General features: G+C 39.3%; 1 protein-coding gene and 1 pseudogene across 1 annotated transcript in view; both read right to left on the reverse strand.

The window, feature by feature from the left end:
• Nalcn (sodium leak channel, non-selective) overlaps nucleotides 1-9,801 on the reverse strand; it is a 276,470-nt gene extending 266,669 nt beyond the window's left edge. Inside the window, exon 1 of the mRNA XM_028771252.1 lies at nucleotides 9,480-9,801. The gene's annotated coding sequence lies outside the window, so the exon portion shown is untranslated. The remainder of the gene's footprint in view (nucleotides 1-9,479) is intronic.
• A 1,675-nt stretch (nucleotides 9,802-11,476) lies between these two features.
• On the reverse strand, nucleotides 11,477-12,190 carry LOC114624150 (annotated as a pseudogene).
• Between the last annotated feature and the right edge of the window lie 505 nt (nucleotides 12,191-12,695).

Below are 12,695 nucleotides of genomic sequence, written 5' to 3' on the forward strand. Positions count from 1 at the left end.
CAGGACTTTGCATAGATTATTTCAGCTCCTAATCATGTCTGAATGAAACAGGTATCTGTTTCATTTCTACTATAAAACTAGGGTTTATAGAGGGCACACACACAGAATCAGTATAAATGGAACCATTTTACTGTCTGTCCCAGAGAACAAGATAGGATTCTCTGAATCCTGCCCATCCCAGGTTTAAGAAAGAAATTGAGTTAGAGAATGCCTGCCTCTAGGCCTGAAATGGCAGGTTCTTCAGGTCTCTCAGGAAGCTTCCTTCAGCCCTCTGGAGATCCTTTGCTCAGACTTTTGTTGAGCTGGTTGTACCTTTTCTTTTCACTTGGCCTCTGCTCAGAGGGAAGACAGGAGAGTGAGTGGTTTTCTCTGACCCACAGCCTACGCCACATCACAGAGGGCATGAGAGTGTCATGCTAGTAGAACTAAGGCATGCTGAAAATTTTGATTCTGGGACATTGACAGCAGCTGTCCCCCCCTCTCCTGCCATTACAGGATCTTTGTAATTTTAAAATCCTTTATTTTTTTCACCTCAGAGCTAAGAACACTGTTGAGGCATTGCTGTGTGTCAGGCAGTGTTTGTACTTCCTGCTTTCTCTCTGAAGCAGTTCTTTTCCTCAATGTGATCATCAAAATCAGGAGGCCAACAAATTTGTAGTCTAGTATTTAAAAGTATTTCGCTTGATTTTGATTGTATGCTATTTTTTCTCTCGTCCCCCTTCCTTTCTTTCCTTTTACATACATACTCTCTCTCTCCTCCATCTTCCTTTCTGCTTCTCTCCCTCTTCCAAATGCAGTTTTTCTCTTGGATTCTTTTGTGTCCTGACCTTCACTAACTCAGATGTTGTTCTGCAGAATCAGACTGCTGCAGGCTTTACTGTTTCCAACAGGACGCCAGGCCACCCAAGGTGAATGACCACACAGACACAGACAAACATATCCAAATTCCATCTTCAAAGACAGACACTTCCTCTGTCTTTTTCCAAAAGACTACTGACTAGAGACAGAAAATGAATCTTCTATTTTTTTTTTATACTGAATCCCTAAAGTCCAAGTAACAACAGCATACTCTTTTTTTTTCTGGTTCTTTCTAAAATGATGCTAAAGGCAATGCAATTGCTTTACCAAGGATTTGAGGATTTTGTTGTTGTTGTGGTTGCTTAAATTATGAAAATTAAACTTAATTTGACCCTTAACATTATTGACTTTAGTAAAAGAATTCACAATAAACTATCATACTTGAGCCTTGTTTTGTCTTATAACTTACATGTTCAAACTAGCATAGTATGGCAGGGGGAAACAAGTCAGTATTTGTGTTACACATGACATTGCAGTTAAAACAAATTCAACAAACAAGCAACAGCAACAACAAAGAATTTATTAATTAGGCCTGTTGGTGCAGGCCTAATTCCTAGTTACTAAGAAGTCTGAGCCAGGAAAACCACAACTTCAAGTCATCAGGGCTATATAGTCAGACGAAGGCAAGCACTGGTAATTCAGTGAGACTCATTCCTCAACATGAAGAGTAAACACAGGGCTGAAGGTAGTTCAATGGTAGAGCACTTGCCCAGTAGTGGCAAAGCCCTGGTTTCACTCTTCAGTAGTCAATATACAGAAGAGTATGTGTACAAAATTATCTTATATTGTAAGAATATTTAACATAAGCTATTTTCTCTGAACAAAGCTTTGGGCAATTAATGTTATCCATCATAGAAACAATGTCATAAAGCAGATATCTAAGATGTATTCATTTTGCAAAAATGAACGTTTTCCCCAGCAGTTAGAAACCTTCCATTTCTTCCTACTCTATGCCCTGGAATCCATCATCTTACTTTCTGCTTCTGTAGATCTGACGATTTTAGATCCCCTATTGACCACAAAGTGAGGAATCAGGAAGTCATTGAGGTTAAGTATCCTCTCTCAGTCTTTGCTCATAAAATTCTGTCAACATGCCAAACTAGTCTTTGTCTTCTCTAGAACAAACATTTCTAACTCTTTGACATCCTGAATAAAACAAAGGTGTATGAAAATTTTAAGGAAAGAATGTCAAAGTTAAAAATCAACATGGGATCTTGTAATTAGTCTCTGAAGCCTCTCTTATCCTACAAGGAGAGAACTGACTCCTCAGAGATGTCCTTTAACATCCACAGGAATTTCATGTCTGCATGTGCCTGTGTGGGCTCTTCAGCACAAGGGTATTACAATATATTTCTGGTATGAAACCAGAAGCAATGGGAATATTATTCTGAGGGCCTTCAGGACATGTTAGAGTAAAAATTCAATGGGAAGTCACCACACATAGGACAATCAAGTTGGTGATAACCAGGATGATTCCTCCTGATGGGTAACTTTAAGGGTGATAGAAGGGTATTGCTTTCTATGCAGCCTGATAAGAAAAAGGCTCAGAGGCCACTGTGGAAGAAAGAGGGAAAAGATTATAAGAGTTAGAAGTTGAGAAGAACCAGAGTGAAATTGTTTCCTGGACATGACAGTGTGAACTGCCGCACTCTTGAACTCCCAGAACCCTGGTTGATATCACAAGATCAAAGCAGTCAATGTTCTAGTTTGTGTGGGGGAAAGGTTTACAAGCCTCTTTTCCAACCAGGGAGCTATGGATAGCTGATGGTTATAAGAAAGAGAGTCAGTTTTATTTAGGGGTTAGTTGGTTAGTTGACTGTACTTCAGTGTCCAGCTTTTTATAAGGAATACCTGGGCAGTACACATGTGACTGTTTTTTTTTAAAGACAGGAAGTTGGACATAGGGAAATAAGAATGGATCTAGGCATTGTTAGAGGAATAATGGGAGAGAATATAATCAATATATTACATAAAAATTTCAAAGAATAAAATTATTTTAAATGAAAGAAATATTCTAAATGGGAAATAATTTTACAGATCACTAGGGAAAGTTATTTTTATCCATTAAATATCTCTATATCTGTCTGTCTGTCTGTCTGTCTGTCTACCTCTATCTATATCGAACTGAGGTAAATGAAAAATGATAATTCAAGGAAAGTTCTTCCCAAATCAGTTAGTGTTGTTATTCTTTAGTCTTAGTTATAACATACATTTTAATATCTGTATTTTAGCCCATGGAAAGAAAGGTTAAATACATTTCCATGTTTCATGCTCAGAAGGTTCCTCTCTGCTTCAGTTTCATATTGTTTAGTTTTTAAATTTCAATAAATTTTTATAACATGTCTCCTGGCTATAAAACACGAAAGACTTATCTTGCTAATATAAATGTGTATCTTAGGTGTGAAATACTTCTATAATGTATTATTAGAGCGTACTTGTTTTCTAGAGAGATAAAGGAAGGGCATGCCATTGGTTGGGTAGGGAGGTGGGGAGGATCAGGAAAGAGTTGTGGGAAGGTGACCATGATCAAAATATACTGCAGAAAAAATTGTTTGCAATAAAAAGTATAAAGTAATTATTTTATTAAAATATTTCTTCTACTTCAGAAATCAAGTGTGGGTTTCATAATAATAACAGTTAAAAAGAAAACAAATAAAACAATTTAGCTTGTGCTTTGAAAGATAAGTAGTTGGTTTTCTGCAGTCATGACAAAACACTAATAAAAATGTTCAGAATCCTACAATCTTAGAAATGCAACTTATGCTTCATCCATTTTTCCATTTTAATCTCTTTTTTTTTGGAAACTAAATTTGTTAGCATTTTGTTCCTACTGGTAGAACTGTCATCAACCTCTATTCCCACTACCACCAACAGATCATCCAGTTTCTCCAATAATAGCCTTATTTCCAGCATTCTAACACTTGCTACTGATGAATATAGATTATTATTATACATCTGACAGAGGATTAATGTCTAGAATATTTAAAGAACTCAAGAAAAAACCTAAATAGCAAAAACTCACACAGCACAACAATAAATACATTAATGAAATGAGATAGTTCTCAAATTATGAAATACAAGTTGTCAATATTCACTCCCTCCCTCCCTCCCTCACTCACTCACTCACTCACTCACTTACTCTACATCCTTAGATATCAAGAAAATTAAAATTAGAATTACCCTGGGATTCCATCTCACCACAGATAATAGTGATAATTAAGAAATAAAACAATAAATGCTAGCAAGGGTAGGAGAGGGAGGAACCACTATACGTTGAGGGTGGGAATGAAAAGTTGTCAAGTCACTGTGAAACAGCATAGAGACACCTCAGCAGAAATCACCTACAGCCAAATATAGCACTCCTGGGACTATAAACAAAGGACTCTAAATGAGTAGTGACAATTGCACAACCATCTTTATTGCAGCATTTAACACAGTAGCCAAGCCATGGAATCAACCTAGATGTCTGTTAACAGACCAATGGCTAAAGGATATATGTTGTGTACACAATGAGATTTTTATTCTGCTATAAAGATAAATGAAACATACTTGCTAGATAATAACTGGAGATCATCACATTAAGCCAAGTAAGCCAGACCCATAGATACTAAGATTCTATTTCTCTCATTTTTTGGACCCCAGAATATTTGTAGATACATAAAACTATATATATATATGCATATAATATATTCATATGCATGTATATATCATGAAAGCAAAAGCCAAAGAGAAAGAAGAAAGCCAGTTTGTGGGAAAGAAGTAGAAAAGAGCTATGAGGTGAGTATGGTTAGAGAATATGATATATTAGAAACTGTTCCTAAGAAACTCATCACTACACACAATAAATATATGCCACAGAAATATTAATATAGCATAATTATGACTAGAAATAATGTACCCTTTCTATATATCTGATACAGTGCTTTAGTATTTTACAATTAACTCATCTGTGTTTTAATTTCCAATTTTTATCTTCTCCTTCTCTGTGCAGTTTTCACTTTTCCATTTTCTTTGCTCCTTCACTTGGAATGTTCTTTCCCAATGTCCTTTTAGGGCCCAGAGCTCTGAGAGGCCACTAAATTTCCAAGCCACATGTTCTCTCACTCATAATACTTTTAGCTATCAACAATACTTCAGAGTATCCATTCTATAGTGCTAAGATTATGTTTGTAAGGAGTCTGTACTCAGAGCTTTATTGAAGATAGCAACTGTAACTGCCTCAAAGTCATTTTTCTCTTTATTTAACTGATTTCCTAATATTCTTATATTTCAATCCCACTGTTTTGAGTAGCCTTGTGTGCATCTTTTTCATTTTCAAATTCAGCCTTCGCCAGACTATATGTAGACGTTGGCTCTGCTTTACTTATTTTTCCTGGCACATGAACGCCTATTTTGATCTGTGTATTTGGATACTTTTTTATCTAAAAGGGGAAAATGATCTTATTTCACTCTGAAACATGGCTGCGTTCCAGTTGTGCTGTTTTCTTGGTCATGAAGAGCATGTGTGTATGTCTTCGTTGGCCATCTTCCAGACATGCCATCCTCTCTGCAGACAAAGTGTTCCTTTCATCTCTTTCCTTTGCATAATTGGATATAATTTCCCCTCTTGATCTCCCCATAAATGACTCCTTTGGCTACAGGGTTCTGGCCTTTTGTATTTCTAATCTTTCTTTGCTATGTCCCTGGAGCTCTGCACCTGCTCCTCCTCTGGACTAACTGGTTTAGTCCCTGACATATGAGCATATTCCTTTGGGTATAGCTCCACTTGTCCTGGGACCTGCTGGGGAAGCTGCTTTAGGAGTGGAATATTTGTCTCACTAACATTCAGTGCCCAGTATTAGCCTTCATCATCCTAACATTAGGGGGTTGGCCTAGAATTTCTCTTAGGTTTGTACAACACTCCTAGAGAGAGCTGTAAACTGTAACATATTTATGGACTCAATCCAAAATGTTTTATTTCTAAGGTCCAGGATCTATGTTCTTCTTCTTCCTCAACTTTTGAGTACAGAGTTTTAATTAAAATTCCTTTGATCACTTATTTGAAGTTTATGTAAAAAAGGGAAAAGCAAAACAAAATTAGACTGAGCACCACCCTTATTTTGCCTAAAAATTCTTGGATTTATTTAACTTTTTTCAGCTTTCAATTTTTATAGTTTTCAACCTCAGTTTCAACCTCAGCTTCAACCTCAGTTTCAAGGTCCAATTTTATTACTTGGTTTTCGGGAGAATTTCTTACAAGTCTAAATAGCATAAAAGTCATAAGGTCAAGTTATTATTTATTTTCAGAGGGAAGTTCACTCACACCTGCTTTAAAAATGGCAGGTTTATACCTAAAGCATGGAATATTATATATATAATTACATTTTATGGGGTTGAAGTGATAACTCAGAAGTTAAGAACACTTACAGTCCTTACAGTGGATCTAGGTTCAATTCCCTACACTCATATGATGCTTCATAATCTCTTCTAACTCTGGTTCCAGAATATCTGACATTCCCTGGCCTTTACAAACACCTGCATACATGTGGGGCACATAAATTCATGAAGTCACACACACATCACTATGAAGTTAATTTATTATAAATGAAATTAAACTTCATACATGTCTTTGGATAAATATGCATATGTCCATAAAGCTCATATGCTTCTTTGGAAGAAGCTAATTGCTAACTTTTCAGAAAAAAACACTTAAGATAGCAATTGATTAATGTATGATTATGTCTTATCAAGACATTTTTTATAGTGGTAAAAAAGAAGAAGCAACAAGTATCCAATGACAGATGTAACAGTTTATCAAGTGAGGTTATGCTTGTGGGGATAGTGCTATATAGTCTTACAAAGTTGTAAAGTAAGCAAACCATACAGAAACATTTCAAATGTTTAAAATAAATTCTATGTAGAGCCAATGGCATAAAGACTGATTAACATTACAACCATGGTTATGTAAAAGTTCTGAACTTAACAAGGCTACTAAAAATGTGGATATTGTAATCATTTGTATTAGCTTGTTTAAAAAAATATATGGGTATCTCTTTTCCCTCCTTTTGATTGTCTCTATCTTCTTTATTGTTTAAAATAAAAAAACCTATTTAGTTTCACTAACATGACTGTCTAAACATAAGCTGGACAAGGACAACAGCAATCAATATACTATTTTAGACAGTACACAAGGATCTATAGTCCACTAAGGAATGCTAAGAGCAGGAGAAATGGTCTTGCACAGGAAAGAGCACACCAATTGGTTATCCAATACCAAATGGTCAGACTGAAAACATACACACAAGTAACATTATACAGACTAAATAGGTTATAGTTGGCTATACATATGAGTGTGCATATGCATACATGTATAATGAAATAACTGGCCATGAATTTGAAAGATAGCAAGGAGGAGTATATGGGAGGAATTGGAAAGAAGAAAAGGGAAGGGAGAAATGATGAAATTGAAATATCAAAAATATACATGAAATATTTTAGAAGATAACAAATATTCAAAATATTAAAATGTCTGTAAAGGAAAACCTCTGAAGGTACAAAGCTTCTTGGGAAAGTTCTTGACACGGATGAGACTCATATGACTGGATAGGTATCATGTTCTAAAGCAGATACCATTTGGGAGGAGGGATAACGTACAGCCTCTTGAAGCATAAGAGCATTGCTTCCAGACTCAAATGAGAATGGAGTAGTTCTCACTGCTTGATGAAGCACACATGAAAATGGGTATTTTCCTGATAGATTCTTAGGGGCTAAGCCTGTTTCTTTACTTTATAGAACATCCAGACCCTATTTCAATATCTGGCTTATGTTAGACTATCATGGCTGAGACTGAACTGTTCCTTACACCTTGAGATCTACATGTGACATGTTTTCCATGCAGGCACATAAGCCTAAAAATATCTTAACACCACTGATAAATAATAAAATAAATATGTTTTTTCACAGATACACACAGACATATACAGTCACTATGTGGGTAAGAGAGAAAAAAAACAACTGGAACACATTGCTATCTACAAAGAAAAAGTAAACACTATATAACCTTTAGATCACTGAACTGTAAGCAAATGATTCTGAGTAGATTTTTTTCTTTTAAATGTGCATGTTTTTCCTCTTGAATTTCCTTGCAAGTCATACCCAAAGTTATAACTATATTGTTAACCATTTCACAAATCATGGATTTGTTTTTATAGTACTTCTAATACCATCCTTTCCAATGACAGTACACTACTACTCACCTATAGGGAGGTAAGAGAAGCCAATTACCCTTCACACATTTTAGCTATTTGGCAAAGCTCAACTTTTCCTCTTTCCTTATATGGTTTTATCAAATGGCTGGGTCAGAATTATATCAGAGGAGACTGGAATGCCCAACATAGAACAGCACAGAACCAAACAATTCAAAAATCAGTTTCTGAGGTTGTAGAGATTTAAGAAGGCATAGCTCTTATTTGGATTGCTGGACAATCTGGTTATGAAAAGCCACTCCTGCTGTTTAGAAACTGCCACCATCCCTGTTCCACTCCCAGGTAACAAAGACACAGCAGAAGCTATGAAACAAGGAATCAAAAAATTAAAAACAAAAGCAAAAGCAGCTACCTGTTAATTTTTGATCCCATGTGAGACACTAAGGACTACAGGAAAAAGAAACACACACACACACAAGGGGCCTTATTTCCCATTTCCCACAGGGGAAATTGGGGAAATCTTCCAAAGCTCTCGTGTGTGTGTGTGTGTGTGTGTGTGTGTGTGTGTGTGTGTGTCTGTGTCTGTGTGTGTCTGTGTCTGTGTGTGTGCATGTGTGTGTGTGTGTGTGTGTGCATTCACACATCCTTCACAATACAGTCCTTGGAAATTTGAGCCCAAACCTGAATTTTTTTTCTAGTAAAGAACATAACATCCAGGTTCAGGGATGTTATGTTGTCTCAAAGGAACATTTAAGTCAGACAACCCCTAGGTCACAGTTCTGGACCCATTTCCTGACTCCAGCCAGGCCTTCCAAACTGGGTTCTTAAAGGTTCAAAGACAAAAAGGAGTTGCTTTGGCAAGACAAAACTTTGCTTGCTGATGAGGGCCATTCTAATGACAGCTGCTCAACCAGGAGAATTAATAAAATGAAAGCAAATTAGCAAACAGCAGTCCGCAGGATCATGGGGTGGGGCAAGGCCCAGAAGGCCTTTGCAAAAGCTGATGGAGGTGAGGTACTCCCCAAACCCTCCTCCCAGTTGTGGGTCGACCCTTGTTTAGGCCAGAGGCAATCAAGGCTAGCAGCAATCAAGGCCAGCATAGTAGTGGTCTGGATGCACATCAGCCCCACCCCCAGCCACCTGCTTCCCCCACCTCCAGCACCTGCTGGATGCCAAGGCTGGGCAGGCCCCATCCAGCGGCCCAGGACTTCCTAAGGCTGGTCTGGGAGCAGTTTGCATGGGGGACCAGAGGGCGCACAGTGACTCCCAGAATCCCTTCCCTGCGCGCCCCAGACTGAGCTGTCTGCCACCTCCCGGATTCCCATACCCTGCCCAGGCCGGGCCCCAGAGAAGGGCTAGCGAGATGCCTCCCGGCCTCTGGTGCAAGACGCGGTGCCCGCCGCACCGCAGCCTCCAGGGCCAGCGGCCATAACCAACCTGTAACCGCGGCGCGCGGAATGGTCATGGTGCTGGGGCTGAAGCGGCGGCAGGCGGGATCCGTGCGGGACGCGCCGGCCTGAGCGGGCGGGGACGCGGCCCCTCACCTATGGCGGCTCATTCAGCTCTGTGCTGGTTCTGCACTAGCGTCTGCCGCTCCGGCGAGGGGCACAGGGAGAGCTGCGGGAGTCCTGGCCTTGCGTTTATTCGCTTGCCTTTTGCAGTTGGCTTTGCGGCACGAGCTACAGAGGATGCTCAAGGCAGCGTCGCAGCAGCTGGTGGCCAGTGCCAGGGTCGGTACTTGCAGGTGGCTTCCCTTTCTTCTCTAGCAGCCAGTCTCAGCAACAGCTGGGCAGTCTTCTCAGGCTGTTCCAGGGGCTCCTGCTTCTAGGCCTGCAAGCCCAGAGTGTGCTACTTTATGCAGTGGTGTCTTAAGGGTGTGCTCCTAAGTATGAAATTGCTAAATAATAAATATATCAGTAATGTTCTCAGTCTTTTAAATATGTTGTCATGTACATAGAGGCTAAAGTGTGTTCATGGTTAACCCCATACCCTATTTACAGCACCCAGGGTAGGCTGAAGCTGGATGGATTCTTGTAGGGAATCCAGTAGAGTGAATGTAGGGGCATTTTGAATCTCAACTACCATGTTCAGGCCCAGAAGACAGGGTCCACTGCACTCTCACTCCTAAAGGTTTACTTGGAGGCAGTCAGCCTTAGCAGTCATGCAGGAGTTCCCAACCTATGATTTCACCATCACATGGACACAAAAATATGTCTCTTGCAGTTGGCTTTGAAGCACTAAGGATCAGATGAAGCTTCCTCTAAAAGGAAGCTTAAGCGAAAAACAACTGCCTATCACAAAAAATTGTATCCCTAGCAACCAAAGTAAAATCACACATACACTCTCACACACACACACAAACACACACACACACATATTAAACATGCATTTTCTAGCCTTACATATTTAAATCGCCACCTCTACAAACAAACCAATCTTCACAATCCTATTAGGTTGTTTGTGGAGTGTTTGTTTATTTCTGTTGTTGTTTGGTAGATTTTTGTTGGTGTTTCCTTATCGGGGCATGTTAATAACCAGTGCTTCACAATATATAGAAATGTGAGATTGTTTTTCCATCAAATTTCTAGAAACTTCAGAATAACCAACTATATAAAAAGCTGTAATTTAGACAAAGGATTAAAACACTTTCATAATAAAATTAAAAATAATTTCAATACTGGTAACTCCACAACTAATTTACTTCAAGTTTTTTTTAACAAATAAAGTTTTATTGAAACACAGTAACATTCATTTGTTTATTCAGTAACAGTGGTTGTTTTTATGCTATGAAGACAGGGTTAGACAGTTATGACACAGACAACTTGGACTGCCAAGCCCAGAGTATTTACTCTCAGGTCTTTTATAGAGCATATGGGCTGACACCTAGCTGAGTAACAAGTGCCACTTGTCTTACTGTTCACTTGCATTGTTTTCAGGGGGATCCAAAGATCTACAGTCTGAGAAAATATGTGGACAGAAGCCCAGTGTGGCCGGTGCAAACCTATAGGCTAGCATTTGGGAAGTGGAAGCAGGAAGATTTAAGACTTTGTAGCTAGCATATGCTGTATAAAAACTGGTCTAAAAACTGTAGCAACAGATGACATGTAGCTTAAGGCTTTTACGACATTCAGGACAGTGTGAAGAAGGAAATTAAAAATGCAAAACAATAGGTAGTATCTCTAGGCAATAATTTCAATGAACTGGGCTGTTACAGAGAAAATCGAGAGCCAGTCCAATACATACAATTATCACTTTATGTCAAGTGAACATTCCTTGTGGTGGCAACAGTATTGTTGACAGAATTATAAGTGGCTGACAGACTGTATCCACCATATCGGTATACAGGCCTTTTTCTCTGAAAAAATGTACAGGAGAAATAAAGAGGGAAAGGCTAGGAACTGTGAGGCATTGCCTAGAGTCCCGGTGCCCAGGACTCAGAACTTCAGGGGAATGACAGGCCAGTACTTCGGCTGTTTTCTGTCACAGTGCTTATCAAAGCTCAGCTGCACTGCAGTCTCCATGGCCAGGATCTTGGGGGTACTGTTCCCATAAAAGCCCTTCATCTCTGCTTGGTGCTGCTCCCAGGGCTTCTCAGAAGGGGCCTCCACTGACTTGTGGTGGTTGAAGTACAGGCCGTGGTCCGCATTCACATAGTTATTCAGGCGCTCCACGTCCAACTGCTGCTGTCGCTGTCTCTCTTCTCTGTGCTTCTCAGTCTGTTCGAAGTACTGGCGGAGCTCTTCAGTGATTTCCATATTGCTCAGGTGGCACTCTACTTCATCATCTGAATCCGACTCCAGCTCTTCCTCTTCACACAGTTCTTCATGTTCTCTCTTGGATGCCTGTGTTCTACTGCTGTTATGCAGAGGCTTCCCAGGGCTTTTGAGATGGGAAACACTGTAGGGAGACTCCTGCCCCATGTGCTGGCCTTGAGAGTTCCAAGGATGCCAAGCCTCATAAGCAAGATAATTCCAGGGAAGAACTCCATGAGGGAAGAACCATGGGGAAGTGAAATAGGAATTCCTGAGCTTTATGTAGGCATTCTGGTGGCTTCGCATCCAAAGAATTGCGTGATGATAATGCTGGGAATATCTTGCATATACTGGATGACAATACCAAGATGAAGTAGCCCTCCATTTTGAAGCCATTGCTGTAATCTCTGATTGCAAAAGTCCAAATGGGAACTCGCGGGCACGTAGCTTGAAGATCTCGGGAAGTGGGCAACAACAGACCTAGTTCTTATGGTGGGGAGTAGCATGAGCTTACTTCAAGTTTTTTACTGGTTCATTTCATCATCTCTGTTCCTGCTTCCCCCCCCTTTTTTAAAAACCTAAATAGTACTTTATTGCTAGTGTTAAAATACATAATGGTATGTCACTCTTTACAATTATAAATTAGAATTCTAGAAAAACATGATAATGAAGCATTTTAACACCAAGATTTTGATTAAAAAAAAATTGAACAGCACTTTTTCAGTAGTAGTTCTTACCTACTCAGCAATACTCTACATCAGACAGGCTCTTCAGACCCTGCTCTGTCAGTAATTGTCATATCTTCACTGACAAATCTGACTCCTGTGTAGGAGCTGTACACAGTCCCACAGATGATGCATTCTTTAATAAGAGTCCATGGGATTCAAGCAAAGTCAATGGG

The sequence above is a fragment of the Grammomys surdaster genome, unplaced genomic scaffold, assembly GCF_004785775.1.
Source record: "Grammomys surdaster isolate TR1022 unplaced genomic scaffold, NIH_TR_1.0 65, whole genome shotgun sequence".
Taxonomy (NCBI): Eukaryota; Metazoa; Chordata; class Mammalia; order Rodentia; family Muridae; genus Grammomys; species Grammomys surdaster.